This window comes from Dama dama, chromosome 12 (genome assembly GCF_033118175.1).
Source record: "Dama dama isolate Ldn47 chromosome 12, ASM3311817v1, whole genome shotgun sequence".
NCBI classification, from domain to species: Eukaryota; Metazoa; Chordata; class Mammalia; order Artiodactyla; family Cervidae; genus Dama; species Dama dama.
In genome coordinates this window covers 81069982-81085756 of record NC_083692.1, presented here as the reverse complement: position 1 = coordinate 81085756, position 15775 = coordinate 81069982, and positions in this window count along the sequence as shown.

The window sequence follows — 15775 nt, the reverse complement described above, 5'->3', positions numbered from 1 at the left end:
CTTCTGGGGCTTCCCCATGTATTAGGAATAGAGGGTGTGTGATAACTTCTTATGCACATTATTGAATTAATGAATTAAAAATAAATTACCACCTATGATGTGCCAAGGGATTCACAGACCAGCCTCGGAGGCTTATTAGCACCATTCTAGAGCTGAAGGAACTGAAGCCCAAAGAAGTTTCCCAAAGTCAAATGATAGGAACCCAGGCTTCCTGATTCTGCGGCCAGAGCTTGTTCCAAAGCCCAGCTCCTGCTGATAAATAAAAGAAGGAAAGAAAAGACTTCAACAGAACATGGTTCTTCCCCAGGGAATTCTTAATTTGAGCTCCAGGGGCCTCACTGCCCTTGGCAGTCTGGGCCATCGGCACACTGAGCCAGTCTCAGGCTCTGGCAGAGCAGAGAAGTCCTTGCTCTGGGCAAGCGGGGCGCAGCTAGTGACAAGTTTGACAAGTTCTCAAAGGGAGCCCAGGGGCCAGAGGATACCATGGAGGAGGAAGGGGTGCTTCTTGAGCCAATATCAGCCAAAGGGAAGGGGAGAAGAAAGCAAAGGCTCCCGGGGGGCTGAGACTTCCACTTTTGGTGGAAAACAGGAGGTTGGCCATCCAGGGCTGTCTTCGAAAGCTCCCCATGGAATGGACGTGGAACTCGGGTCCTCCTTGGTGATTAGTCTGTCCCCTCAGGCCTGGGGCATGAGTGAGGTGTCTGGAGCAGGCTCTGGAGCTGGGGACAGAGAGCAGGTCTGGGAAGTTACTTTGACACCTCCTTTCTTTGGTGGCTTTTTCAAGCTCCCTCTGCTCTCTGGCAGCAGGGCTGTCACGTCAGGATGTGCCCAGTGAAGAAGCAGGGGTGGGGGAGGGCAGGCTGTGCCAAGCTGCTCCAGAGGAAGACCAGGGCCCCTGGCTGGGCGCTGTGTAGAGTCAGGGCCCTGAAACCCATCAGCAGCCCAGGTCCAGCCCAGGAGGCTAGAGCCCTGACCTCTGGGGGACCCTGGTTCCCAGGCCACCCTAGCCTAGGTCCAATGACTTCCAAGCGGGCAGTCTCTGGAGCTGTAAGGGGTCCCAGCCCCCGAATTCTGGGCCCAAGGTGATTCAGGCCACCAAGCCCAACAGATTCTAAATCACCCCCTCTTCTTTGGTTCTACTACCTCTGCTCAGATCAGACATCCCTCACCTGCCCCCTGGACTGCTGTCTATATGCTCGTCCAGCCCCTGTTCTGCCCCATCCACTGCAGGGCCAGCTTTCCAGCTCAGCCTCATGGCCACCCTCATCCTGCACCAACACCCACTGTACAGTGACAGGGTCCCTGTAACCTCTCCAGGCCCATCCACACGCTCCCCAACATACCTCCCTGGGTTCAGCTTCACACAGCCATGGCCATTCCCCAAACACACCCACCTGCTCTCTCCTGCCTTCTCCCATGCTACGCCCTCTGCACAGGACAGATTCTCCCAGATCTGCCTAGAGCTACTGGTCCCCTAGTCCTCAATTCCGCTTCTAGATGCCACTGAAGCTCTACCTTCTTCAGGAAGACTTTCCTAGCCACCAGGTCAGGCCCAATAATGCCCCTGGTCTCTCTTTGTGCCCCATGGTCTGGGTCCTGGTCCTTGCTGGGTTGTCACTGCTGGTAGGAGTGTCTCCTTCAGAGAACTGGGCATCCTGGAGGGCAGGGGATATGTCTGATTCACCTCTGTACTCCACGGCCCAGCATAGTGGGATGATTTAAAAAAAAAGAATAGCAGGCAGCCACTCACTAGATCCAGTCATCTGGTTGAGGTGACAACACAATACACATACACACACACACACACACACACACCCCAACCTGAGCCCTTAGAGGACCAAGAAGTTGAGGGCTAAGCCATCATGGAGTGTGCCCCTGAGAAGGCAGGATTTGAACTAGGCCCTGGAGGCTTGCTCTGCTCCTGTCCAAGGATACAGGTGTGGATACTTGCACCAAGCAACGCTGGATGGAAAATGACTATGGTGGATCACAGTCATGGCCCCAGTGCCTTACCCTCCTTGTGTCCGTGCCCTTTACTGTGTGATTCTGCATTGCTCTTCCCCATCCTACCCTGCTCCTGAGAACAGCCATGACTTGCCTGGGCCTATGAGATGCCAGCTGGCTTGAAATGTGCTGCCTTCTTGTGCTCTGCTATCACCATGAGAACACACCCCCACTAGCCTACTGGAGGATGAGAAACGTGGAGCAGAGCCAAGTCATCAGAGTCACCCCAGCCAAGACTAGTCCAGGACAGTCAATGGCCAGCCAACCTCCAGAGATGTGAGTGAGCCCAAGTGAGACCTGAAGAACCACTCAGCAGAGCCCAGCCTAAATTGCTGACCCACAGAATAGTAAGTTAAATGCTTATTATTTCAAGACACTGAATTCCAAGGATTTGTTACATAGCATTCTTGAGACTATACAGTGACTAAGGAGATCAGCCTAGGAAGATGTGTTTATCCACAATGGTGCCCACAGTGGGCTGGTTGTTAGGGAGTCTGAGTAGAGTCCCCCTTTCCTTCAGCATTTCCCACTGCCCTCACCTCTCCAGCCACACTGGGCTTCATGAGGCCTCACACATGTACTATATCTCTGCACAACCTAGTCCCTCCTCCTAGAATGCCTGTTCTGTCTTGTCCTCTTTGTATCCTGTTTTTCCTTCAAGGTCAGGTCATACTCTAGAGACCTTTATGGATACACAGCCTCTTAGCCACCTTAAACCTTTTAGGAACAACACAAAGTGTAAGTGAGTAAATCCCCTCCTTTTTCTCTCTGCCCCTCCCCACATCCCACTGTGGTCTGCCTCAGCTTTACTGTGGCACAGTCATTAACTCATGGAGCTCTGCTGGTTTCTGAATAGTAAGTAAGTCCTGCCCAGCCAAAGAGGGAGCAGACCTCCAGGACTCCTAGATCTCACAGAGGCTCAGCCGAGTTTCTGATACTAAGAAGCATCTGGGAAGCGGGGAACGAATAGAGATGAATACGCTTTTCAGTTTTTAGAACAATGTGACATGATGCATTGTAAAGGAAAAAAAAAAACCCTGAAATCCAAAGACCTATTTTCAAATGGGCAGAAGACCTAAAAAGACATTTCTCCAAAGAAGACAAAAACATAGGCAAACAGGTACATGAAAAGTTTCTCATCACTGCTAATTATTAGAGAAATGCAAATCAAACAAGGAAGCAACACCTCACACTGGTCAGAATGGCCATCATTAAAAAGTCTACAAATAATAATTTCTGGAAAGGGTGTAGAGAAAAGTGAACCTTCTTACACTGTTGGTGAGAATGTAAACTGGTGCAGCTACTATGGAAAACAGTATACAGGTTCCTAAAAAAACTAAAAACAGAGTTGCCATATGATCCAGCAACCCCACTCCTAGGCATGTATCAAGACAGAACTATAATTCAAAAAGATGCATGCACCCCTCTGTTCACAGCAGTACTATTCACAAGAGCCAAGACACGGACACAACCTAAATGTTCATCAACAGATGAACAGATAAAGATGTGGTATAAATATACACACAATGGAATATTTCTTAGCCATTAAAAAAGAATGAAATAAGGCCATTTGCAGCAAAATTAATAGACCTAGAGATTGTCAGCCTAAACGAAGCAAGTCAGAAAGAGAAAGACAAATACCATATGATATTACTTATATGTGGAATCTAAAATATAACACAAATGAATATACCTATGAAAAAAACCAGACCCAGATATAGAGAACAGACTTGTGGTTGCCAAGTGGGTGGAGACTGGAGGAGGGAAGTGTTGGGAGTTTTGGATTAGCAAATGTAAACTATTATATATAGAATGAACAACAAGGTGCTACTATATAGCACAAGGAATTATATTCAATATCTTGTGATAAACCACAACAGAAAAGAATATGAAAAAGAATATATGTGTGTGTGTATGTATAACGTAGTCACTTTGTTGTATAACAGAAATTAAGCACAACATTGTAAATCAACTGTACTTCAATAAAACTAAAAAACAAAACCAAAAAACCCCCCAAAGATCTATTTTCAGTGCTTACCTTGCTCCTCAGCAAGGAGATCAAGACAGTCAGTCTTAAGGGAGATCAACCCTGAATATTCACTGGAAGGACTGATGCTGAAGCTGAAGCTCCAGTATTTTGGTCATCTGATGCGAACAGATGACTCATTGGAAAAGTCCCTGATCCTGGGAAAGATTGACGGCAGAAGGAGAAGAGGGCATCAGAGGATGAGATGGCCAGACAGCATCACTGATATAATGAACATGAACTTGGGCAAACTCCGGGAGATGGTAAGGAACAGGGAGGCCTGGCACATGGCAGTTCATGGGGTCGCAAAGAGCTGAACACAACTGGGCGACTGAACAACAGCCTTGCTCTGTGACACCTGGCCAAGCCCTGACCCCTCCGAGCCTCAGATTCCCCGTATGTATAATGAGGGGTTGTGCTGACCCTTCTCCACACTCCCTGCCAATGCTGAGCATCTGTGACATTTGTCCATGTGTCTAGTCCTCTGTCAGCTCTGGTCTGGTTCCTTCCACCACTCCTCACTGGCCCTAAGTTCAGCATCAGATCTTCCCACCTGCCGGCAGCCCTGGCCAAACCTTTGGAAGGTGGCTACTGAGTTGGCCTGGCTTTTTTTTGACTGCCAGCAGCCTCCACTTCCTGAACCTGCCAGTGAGCTTGGTGGTGGGAGTCATCTCTCCTGCAAGCTCTGCTGGGCAAGGCTGGGTCCCTGCCTGTCTGACAGGGGAGTCTCGGCCTGTCTTTAGGAAATACGCACAGGGACACGTACACACAGACACATACACACACATACACACGCAAGCTCCTCTCCTGGCAGCTTCTGCTGGGCCAGTGGGAAAGAATGCTGACAGGCTGTACTAGAGTCAGGTGAAAAGAAGAGAAAGGAAGATAATGAACCAGAGCAAAATTATCCAGAAAGGGGAAAACCCTTCTAGGCTAGCTTATTGAAGACAAGGATGAGAGATTTCAGACAGCACATCTTCCTGGAATACAATGCAGGAAGGGAGGAGGCAGAGGCCTCTGAGCTAGATCGCAGTCTCTAGCCAAGATCATTGCTTTCTCCAACCTCACCTCCAGCTCATTCTAGCGACACTCAGATCTGTGCCCCTTGGGATACCAGGAAGGAGCCTGGGATAGGAATTCACGGGGTCCCCGTGTCCAGGGCTGGGACAGCAGGGTGGAGGGACGCCAGGCCTACACTCACATCCACCCCACCCCCATGGCTTTCAGATACCATGATGGGGGCTGATGCGATGCAGAGTCTCCAGCTTTGCTTCTCTGCTCCACCTCCTTCCTCTGCCCCCTCTCCAGCAGAGAAGGCTTGAAGGAAGCACAGAAAGGCTGCAGGTAGGCACTCACTCACTTCTGTGCCCACACCACCTCCCACCTCACCTCCATGCAAGTCAGAGAGAGATTAAGAGGCTGAAATCAAACAAAACCTGCGGCTCTAGCCAGGGTAACTGCCTTAGCACCTCTGCACCCTTGGGATATCCAGCTTTTCTTTTCTATAGCTGAATGTCTCTTTTGCAGGCAGAGGTCATCAAACCCACTCTATCAAATGGGTGCAGGGATGAAAAAGACCTTCTGAATCCATGAGGCCCTACATATCTGGGAGATGTTCTCATTATTAAGACCAGAAATTGGTCCCCAAGGAGCAACCGAATATTAAAAAAAAAGAACTGAGGGGGCCCTGATGGGCACTCCTTCATCTCTCCCAAGATGGGGGCCCACTAGGCATGCTCTGCTCCAAGTCTGGCCTGGGCGATGCTGGGGTCAGGGAAGAACTGTCTCAGCCCGACAGGGAGAGACAGACCTATGGACAGTGAGCACCCAACCCAGCAGAACAGAGACCATACTGTGTAGACACACCACCCCTAACCATGGAAGCTGAAGCCAAGCCCCCGTGCCATGACCCAAGCTATCTACATACAAACTTTTAAGGAAGGAGGATAAGACTAGACCTGAGGCCCAGAGTCCACCAGCCCGGACTGCTTGCCAGGAGCCTAAACCTGTCCCTGTGGGGGCTCAAGACCCTCTTTGCAGCCTATACTTTGAGGAACACAGTCAGGAGCTGGTCCCAGCCCCTCACCCAACCAGTCAACAGCCTCAGAGCCCCTCTGGGCCCACTCCAGAGTAGGACTGTCAGGGAGGAAGAGAAGGTGTTCTGGGTCTTCCCTTCTGAAGCTCCCACCTAGGGCGTTGATGAGGTGACAGAGCCTCCTAAAGAAGAGGGAGAGGCCAGCGCAGGACAGAGTAAGAGTAGGAGCTAAAGGGTGGGGCTCAGACTCTCCAGGAAGGGCTAGGGTGGCATGGGCTAGAGGAGCCAAGAGGGTTTCCTGACAGAAGGGAAGGCCATGAGCTGACCTTGAAGGACATGGCTGCTGCTGCTGTGATCCTGGGCATGGCTGACTGAGGTTGCAGGGCTCAAAGGCAGGCACACAAAACTCCGTGGGAGGCCACCCATGGCAGTGCTCAGGAATAGACCCCCAGACACAGGAGTCCAGCTGCAGGGGGCCACTAGTGGCTGCAAGGGGATTCGAGCAGAGGCAGGATGGCACTGGTGCCCAGGGGTTCCCCTTCTGCCTTTTCTTTGAAGGAGTGAGCACCGGACTGACGAATGAATGACCCAGAACACAGGCCTGCAGGTGGCTGCCTGCTTCTGCCCTCGGGCCTGGCCAGGACGGAAGCCGACTATCAGCCCTCAGAAGCAGAACTTCCGGTCGTAGTGAGAAGGGACCAGGGAATCCTGCTCTGTCCACAGATCTCCTAGGTCTGTCAGGGAAAACCGCCCCTCAGAACAAAGCCCTCCACATCCATAGGCCATTTGAGATATGTGGGTCCAGTGGCCCCCAAGTGGGAATTATTATACCCAATCTAGAGATTGGAAATCTGTGCCCCAGGGAGAAGAAGGGGTTAGATCTATATCGAGGTCCAAGATTAGGACCTGGCCTTCTGCTCCTCAGCTGAGTCAGTATAGACGAAATAACCAGATAACAGAATAACCAGACAATATAGCCAGATAACTTGGGTCAGTGCAGACAACTGGATTACCAGGAGCAAAAGAATCCATTTTGGAATAAAATTCACACTGCAGTGACATACGGTAAGCCCTGTATATGTGCACACGCTAGGTACTGAGTTAGACACTGCACAGGGCCTCATTTAAGACTCAGATCTACCCACTGGGTTCATGATCCTCACCTTCATGGGTAGGGAAAGGAACAGAGGCTTGTTTTTTTAGAGTCTGGGGATCTTTTCCAAACCACCTAGGAGGAAGGGCAGAGCCTGGGTCTGAATGTGGGTCTCTCTGCAAAGCTCTGCATCTTTCAACCACTATCTGGCAACACCAGACAATCGCCTGCACTGTCAGCAGCTCTGGGCCAAGGAGGGAACAGCCATGCAGGTAGGACAAGAGTGAGAATCCTACTGCCAAGCACCATTTCAGTTTGGTTTTCTCATTGCCTCTCCCAGTGCCAGGGCCTGGCACCTCTGGGAACTGGTTCAGAGCATAACACCAGCAACAATACCTTCACTGTTACTTCTGCTTCTACGCCAAGTGCTGCAGTGTCTATGCTGAGCACTTTACACACACATACACACACAAACGCTTTACATACACCATCTTATTGGCTCTAAAACAAACCTTAGAGGTAGGTTCTTTTTGTTCCCATTTTGCAGGTAAGAAAACTGAGTCTCTAAGGAGTAAAGTAACATGCTGGTCATTCTCTCAAAGTTGTTTAGTCCACACTACCCCAAGATTTCAGGTAAAAAGAAAGACATTTTTCCAACAGTGAGAGTGTTATGAGAGTGACATGGTCATCTCTGGAGGAGGTGACCCCCTATCACTGATTTTTAGTGTACGTGCAGAGTGACTGTGTAGATCACAACAAACTGTGGAAAATTCTTAAAGAGATGGGAATACCAGACCACCTGACCTGCCTCCTGAGAAATCTGTATGCAGGTCAAGAAGCAACAGTTAGAACTGGACATAGAACAACAGACAGGTTCCAAATTGGGAAAGGAGTACGTCAAGGCTGTATATTGTCACCCTGCTTATTTAACTTATATGCAGAGTACATCATGAGAAATGCTGACTGGATGAAGCACAAGCTGGAATCAAGATTGCTGGGAGAAATATCAATAACCTCAGATATGCAGATGACAGCACACTTAGGGCAAAAAGTGAAGAACTAAAGAGCCTTTTGATGAAAGTGAAAGAGGAGAGTGAGAAACTTGGCTTAAAACTCAACATTCAAAAAACTAAGAGCATGGCATCTGGTCCCATCACTTCATGGCAAACAGATGGGGAAACAATGGAAACAGTGACAGACTTTATTTTGGGGGGCTCCAAAATCACTGCAGATGGTGACTGCAGCCATGAAATTAAAAGACACTTGCTCCTTGGAAGAAAAGTTATGACCAACCTAGACAGCAAATAAAAAGCAGAGACATTACTTTGCCAACAAAGGTCCGTCTAGTCAAAGCTATGGTTTTTCCAGTGGTCATGTAAGGATGCGAGAGTTGGACTATAAAGAAAACTGAGCGCCGAAGAATCGATGCTTTTGAACTGTGGTGTTGAAGAACACTCTTGAAAGTCCCTTGGACAGCAAGGAGATCCAACCAGTCAATCCAAGAGGAAATCAGTCCTGAATATCCATTGGAAGGACTGAGGCTGAAGCTGAAACTCCAATACTTTGGCCACCTGATGTGAAGAAGTGACTCCTTGGAAAAGACCCTGATACTGGGAAAGACTGAAGGCGGGAAGAGAAGGGGACGACAGAGGATGAGATGGTTGGATGGCACCACCGACCTGATAGACATGAGTTTGAGTAAGCTCTGGGAGTAGTTGATGGACAGGGGGGCCTAGCATGCTGCAGTCCATGGGGTTGCAAAGAGTCAGACACAACTGAGCTACTGAACTGAACTGAACTGAGAGGGGAGGTTGTGTACACAAAAATACTATTTATAGTTGCCTTTTAAAAATTAATATTTCAATTTACTAAGGACACACATTTGAAAGCAAAGCTTTTCTTCAGGATTAAGTTCCACTTACTGATCTTATTTTATTTATAAATGTAATATAATCACCACAAGACCTTCACTTTTTCTTCAATTAAAGTTTGATTAACTCAAGTTGGAAAAACTAAACTCTTAAATAATCAGTGCCATTTACAACTTAATTAAATTTGCTTAAACAATTTCAACTACATAGGAACATTTAATATATTTGATTTTCCTAAGTAACTTAAATGTCTAATTGAACAAGTATCTGGTACTGGTATAATTGTTGTGAGTCTGACAAATTAAATTTATAAATACAGTGACTTTCACATTCTTTTAAATTTTGCAGTACTGTTTGCAAAATTCGTTAGTCTCTCATAGTCTGTCATAGTCTTTCAATGTAAAACTATATGTCTATAGGCTTCTGGTTACAGCTAAGATAGAATGAGCATACTTCTTTTTCCCCCCTCCCATTGGTTATAAATAAAAACCCTGGAAAAGGTACATACAACACTGCCTAAGGACTCTGAAAAATAAATAATAGCAGGTGGATTGGAGAGGGAAATAAACACTCAAAGAATGACCAATATGGAAGTGAGTTTCTTAAGTATTTTTTCCTCCACTATGTCCCAGCTTAGACTCTAGAAAGCATGAACCCCAGATTGTGCAGTGGGCACAAACAGAAAGAGCTCCAGAAAAACCCTCTTTCTCTTACCAGAGGATTGGGGAGAGGGACACTGCAGGATAGCAAGTGGGGTAGGGGGTGCAGAATCTCCACTTTTCTCATTTACTGTCCAGAGTGTGATATGAGGAAAGCCCTGGTCTTGAGTTTATACTCCTGCGGTGTTGGTGGCGCAGGACCTAAAACTCTGAGAGAAATCCTTCTCTCTAGCTGGGGAAACAGAGTAAAGGGACCCTGTGGGGAGTAGGGGGAAAATTCTGTTAATTTTTTTCTCTCTCTTATCTTGCATTACCCAGAAAGTGAACACAGTCAGGGGAAGTGTGTGACAACATAAGAGGCTAAAAGCCCAGGTCTCTAGCCCAAGGATCAGGAAAAGGGCTTCTAGCAGCCACAGAGGGTGAGGTCAGTCATGGAGAGCTGGGAAAGAAGCTCTCTTAAATCTGTGTATAAAGTCCTGGACTCACTCTTGAGCTGTGCATTCACAGAACTGACTCAAAGCAGAAGGCAGGTCAGGACTTGGGGTCTAAAATAAATAGGATTGATTATACAATTACAATGATTATCCAAAATGCCCCAAATAACTCCACATACAAGGAACTAGGAAAATCTCAGCTACTCTCAAAGGAAAAGATAATTAGTATATGTTGGCCTCAAGATGATCCAGATGATGGAATTATCACATGAAGACTGTTACATCACATAGCATATATCATATAAAGCAGCTGTTATAACTGTAGTTTATGAAGTGAAGGGGAATGATCTTGAAATGAATGGAAAGACAGAAACTCTTAGAAGGAAATGAAACCTATAAAAAAGAACCAAAAGAAAACTTTATAACTGAAGATTCAATAACCAAAATAAAAAATTCACTCCATGAGCTCAATGGCAAAATGGAGATGAAGAGGAAAGAGTTAACAAACTTGAAGATAGATTAGTAGAAACTATCTAACCTGAAAAACAGAAAAAAATTGGGAAAAAAATGAATAGACTTTTGGGGATTTATAGGATAAGAGCAAAATCTCTAACATTCCTATCTTTCGTGTCTCAGACAGATTGGAGCAAAGGCTTGCTGCAGAAAAATATTGAAGAAATTATGACTGAACATTTTCCAAATTTGATGAAAAGACATAAATTTATAGATTTAAACAGCTCAGCAAGCCCCAAAAGAAAGACAAATTCAAAGAAAACCGGATTCAAATACATCTTAATCAAACTGCTAAAAAAAAAAAAAGAAAGAAAAAGAAAACACTTTTTAAAAAGCCAGAGGAAAGCAATACATTACACATAAGGGAACATAATTAAAATGACTACAGATTTCTTATCAGAAGACATGGAGACCAGAAGACAGTGGAACACTAACTCTAAAGTGCTGAAACAAAAGAACTGTCAACCCAGAATTCTATATTCAGTGAAAACGTTTTTTAAAGGCAAAATAAAGACATTTTTAGTTGAAGGAAAATGAAGAAGATTAATTGCCAGCGTGCCAGCTCTAAATGAAATGTAAGAAGAAGTTCTTTAAGAGAAAGAGAAATGAAGGAATTCCCTGGCAGTCCAGCGGTTAGAACTCAGCACTTCCACTGCAGTGACCAATGTTCAGTCCCTGGTGGAGGAACACAAGTCAGATGGTAAGGCCCTCTCCCAAAATAAAGAAAGAAAGAAATGATACCAGAGGAAAACCTGGAACTTAAGGAATAAAAGAAAAGAAACAAAAATGAGAATATCTGGAAAATCCCCCAAACACTAGAAATTAAGCAACACACTGCTAAATAACACATGGGTCAAAATCTAGGCGTTTGAGGAGCCGGCAAGCTAGTTCTTAACCACAGGCCATGTGGCTCTCAAAGTTCTTCAGAACCTTGAAGGCCAGGCTAAGGAAATTGGAATTGGCACTACATGTAATAGATAAGCATTTAAGGATTTTCACACATAAAGCGCATATTTGTAGATAGAGGCAGTTGGATATAGATTGGGGGGTGGTGGGGCTAGGGCAGGAAAAACCTGTGCTCTGTCCTGCAAAAGAGGCAAAGTAAAAGTAAAGAATCTGGATGTTTCCAGATGCCTGAAATAAGACATTTTAGAAGCAGGCTTATCCCTCCTTTTTCACAGAGGTTATTTTCATGGTCTTTCTGGAGTCTACACATGCTAAGTGAACCAGCTCCAGAAGCAGGAAGATGCCTCTGCCACCAACCAGGGGACTTTCTGAGGACAAGGGCCACGCAACTCCATAATAATGGAGGTTTCCCAAGGGTTAACTAGCCTGTGGCTCTGGACAAGTCACTTAACCTCTCTATGCCTCAATTTGTCCTCTGTACAATGAGGCTGATATCAGTTCCCATAGACTGGGTCATGACCTTGGGCTCAGCTGCCTGGAGAAAAGGTTGAATGGAGAATCTGGACCCGTGGCTCCTGGTAGCTGCTGTGGGATTCTAGCTGGAGGACGTCTCTCTAGTTCGCAGGGAGACTTGGAGGAAGGCCTCAGCATGACAAGAAGGAGTGGGACTTCTGCTCCAACGGCCTGGAGTGGGGGAGAGGAGGGCACATAAAACATCCTCTGCAGAGACTTTGATCAACAGTCATGACAGGGACGGCTTCCATCCTCTTTGAAGCAGCAGAAAGATCAATCCTCCTTCTTATCTCAGCTTCTCTGTGCGGAGGCACCACGTGTTTCTGCAGCCGCTGCTACTCCGGGAGAGACCAGAGTAGAAGGTGATGCCTGACCCAGGCCTGCTGCCTCCCCTCAACTCCTTATCCACCCCCCCCTCCCCCCGGGATGAGAGGAACCTGGCATTTCTGGCCTTCACCTGGCCCGACCTCAGAGGGGAGGAGAAGGAAAAAGAACGCCTACACCCCAGAAAGTGAGAGCTTCCTAACTCCTTCATTAAACTTTCATCAGGGTCCCTCCTCACCTGTACGTCCCCCTTCTTTTGTTCAAAGCCTGGCTTTAAAACATCACATTTTGCTGAGATCTAAAGATACGAAGACAGGTGGCAGGAGACTGGATTCTACTTACAAGTCTGCCTTTGATTTCCTGTGTGACCTTGAGCAAGTTACTTCCCCACTCTGGAGCTTAATTTCTCTATCTATGGAGCAGAGTTGCTCTAAGTGTTTCTTCAGCTTTCCGTTTACAACTCTGTGATCAAGACCAGCCTGGGCCCAGGCCAGGGTTCCATTCAGGTTCAGATGGTAGAACTGTCTTTGTCAGATCCTGTCACAGAAGAACTGCCTTCATAACTCTGTCTGCCTCCAAGTCCTTGGCCAAATGTTTTCTGTATAATCCTTTCACTGGAAAGATGAGTCCACGGGTTCTGCCCATGAAGGGGAGGGACAATTCCTATAACAGCCGTCCCAGCTGCTCGAGGACTACAGAAGGCAGAGAAGCCTGCAGGCTATGTCCCCGGAATGCTGGAGGAGGAAGAGAAGGAGGTACAGGACAGGGAAGGAGCAGGCGGTGGGAGAAGGAACCTCTTAGGACCTTCTGCTTCTGCATGTTGCATGCTTATAATCCCACCAGACTGGTGAGTTAGGTTAGGGCTGGTAAGCCTCTTCTACCCTGAATGCCAGCTTACCCCACCCAGGTACAGCCCCTCCCCAGCTGGGCGAGTGAAACAGTTGTACACACAGAAGAATTAAGATCCTCCACTTAATTCTTCCCCACCCCCCGCCCTCCAGAGCAGGCCCCAAAGACAGAGGACAGAGGCTGCAAGAGTCCTGGTCCTCCAAGCAGGACCCACGAGCTGACATGTCTTAGGCACCAGCCAGACGCCTCCTTCTGAGAATCCCAGTAATAAGTTTCCTGTGTCTGGTCCCTAGAACAATCACGGACCTACTCATGAGTTCAGAGCCAGTGCTCTCAGTCTCCCAGGGTCTGGAGGAAAGAACTGTTCCAGAAAAGGGAAAAAATAGGTGGGAAAGGAATACTTTCGACCTCCCTGCTTTGTGAGGTTCTGATGTGTGTCAGGAGCTCCTCTCTGCCTCCAGGACTTGGTCTTCAGCATCCTTGTTCACCTCCCCAGGTCCCCTCCCATCACTCTGGACACCTGGGGTCCTCTTGTTTTGCCCTCCAGGAAGTCCCCAGAGTCAGCCCTTTGCCTACCACCCCTCACTGGCCTCTGCAGCTCGGGCTGTCTCTAGAATGGGAACCACCTGTGATCTGCTGCCAGGATTGGTTAGGCCGAGATGTGCCAGCCCTGCCATCCTGCCCAGATGTGTGTACCTGTGGGTGGGCGTGTGTTTGTGTGTACACGCATATACACACGTGCATGTACTCTGTAGTACACACTTTTTGAAAGTATAAAAAACATGTAAAATGAGATTTTATCAAATTTGACACACATGCACACCTTCCTTAAAGTCCTAATTTTGTATGTGTCCATGATAACACGGTTCTTCCCCTCCTTATTTTTCTACTCTTTTTAATCTCTAGCAGCAAAACCTCTTGTAAGTGATGTTGAATTTGAAGCCATGGGTAACTCGACCCATTTGACCAAAGGATGAGCATGAAGAAGACTAAGATGGAGTGAAACTGGAGAACTCCCAATGTAGAATTTCTTTTCTTTTCATGGCCTTCCTTCATATGGAAGTTCATCCTCAAATGCTGTCTCTTTCTGCTTCCAACAAGACCACCATTGGAGCCCTGGCCCCCAAGTTTTCTGTCCAGCTAAAGCCCTCTACATTTCTATTCACGAGAGCCCTGGCGTCACTGAACTTCAGGCCCTCGTCCTACCGCAGCCAGCCTGGTAACCACAGAAGACACCTAAAGCCAATGCAGTTCCCCTTCAGTGTCTTCTCCGCTTCACGTGTAGACCAAAGAACATCAGTCATCATGGCTAATAAACACAAGAGCAGTACCAGTGCTAGACCTGAGGAAGTCACCTGGGGAGGCTCATGAATTCAACAAACCGGCTTCTGGTTTCAATCTGGCTTTTAATCGGGGAGGGAAGTTGATCTTCTAAAGGAGCTCTGTTTCTATAAAACCGATAAAGAGCCTGTTTTCCCACCTCCCTTTCAGAAATACACATGCTGATGGCAGCCTTTACCATCCCATCATCTGCAGGACACACTTTAGACGGCAAGTTTGGCGTAGAGCTGAGGTGCCCTGGACGGACAGCATGCTGTGTTTTAGGAAATGTGTGGATGTGTGTGTGTCAGCGGGGGGGAGTACATATGTGTGTTTGCACACACTTTGATGGGGCAGTTTGTGTGTGACTACATGCAGAATGATACTAAAGCCTGTGGTCCTGCAGTTTAGGGGCGCTTGTGTATTCCTGAATTTGAGGGGTGTTATGCTGATTTTGGAGCTCTCATGTGGAATGAGTGACAGGGTTGTGAACCCACTGAGGGGTGAGCCTGTGGCTATAGAGCACCGACATAGGGATCTTTCTGCCCTGGGGGCAACGTGGGCTGGGCACCCGTGGACCTTCAAGCATCATGGTCACGTTTTTTCCTGGAGAAGCCTCCTGCCAACTCTAGCCTTGCTGCCCCTTCTGCACCAGAGGACAAGCTGGGCCTCTGACCAAACAGCCTGTCTGAGGTCAACTGTCAGCAGCAAGCTCAGAGCTCCTAGCTGTCCCTGCGGTTCTTAATACCTGGCCCAGGTGGCCATGCTAGGGAGGGGCTGACTGAGGCTGGGGTATATCAAGTAGCTACTGTTTCCCCATTTTTTCAGGTGCGGGAACTGGGCCTGGGAAATTAAATAACTTTCTCTGGGGACCCAGGAGAGAGTTTCTTGGGAAGTTCAAGGTTAGCCTAGATGCGTTCTAGAAGAAATAATAACACAAACAACTGCTCAGTCTGTGCTGGACCCTGTGCTAAGCACCATACAGACATTATTTAAACCTCACAACAGTATATCAAGTAGCTACTATTTCCCCACTTTACAGGTGAGGAAACTGAGCCTGAGAAATTAAACAACTTGCCCTGGGTCACACAGCAAAGAGGTTGTAAGACTCGGATCTGAACCTGGGACTGTTTGACTCTAAAATTTGTGTTCGTCTCTCCCCATTCCCACTTACAGATTGTCCTAGAAAGAGGGGAGAATGGGGCTCACTTCTTCACAAAGCCATGGA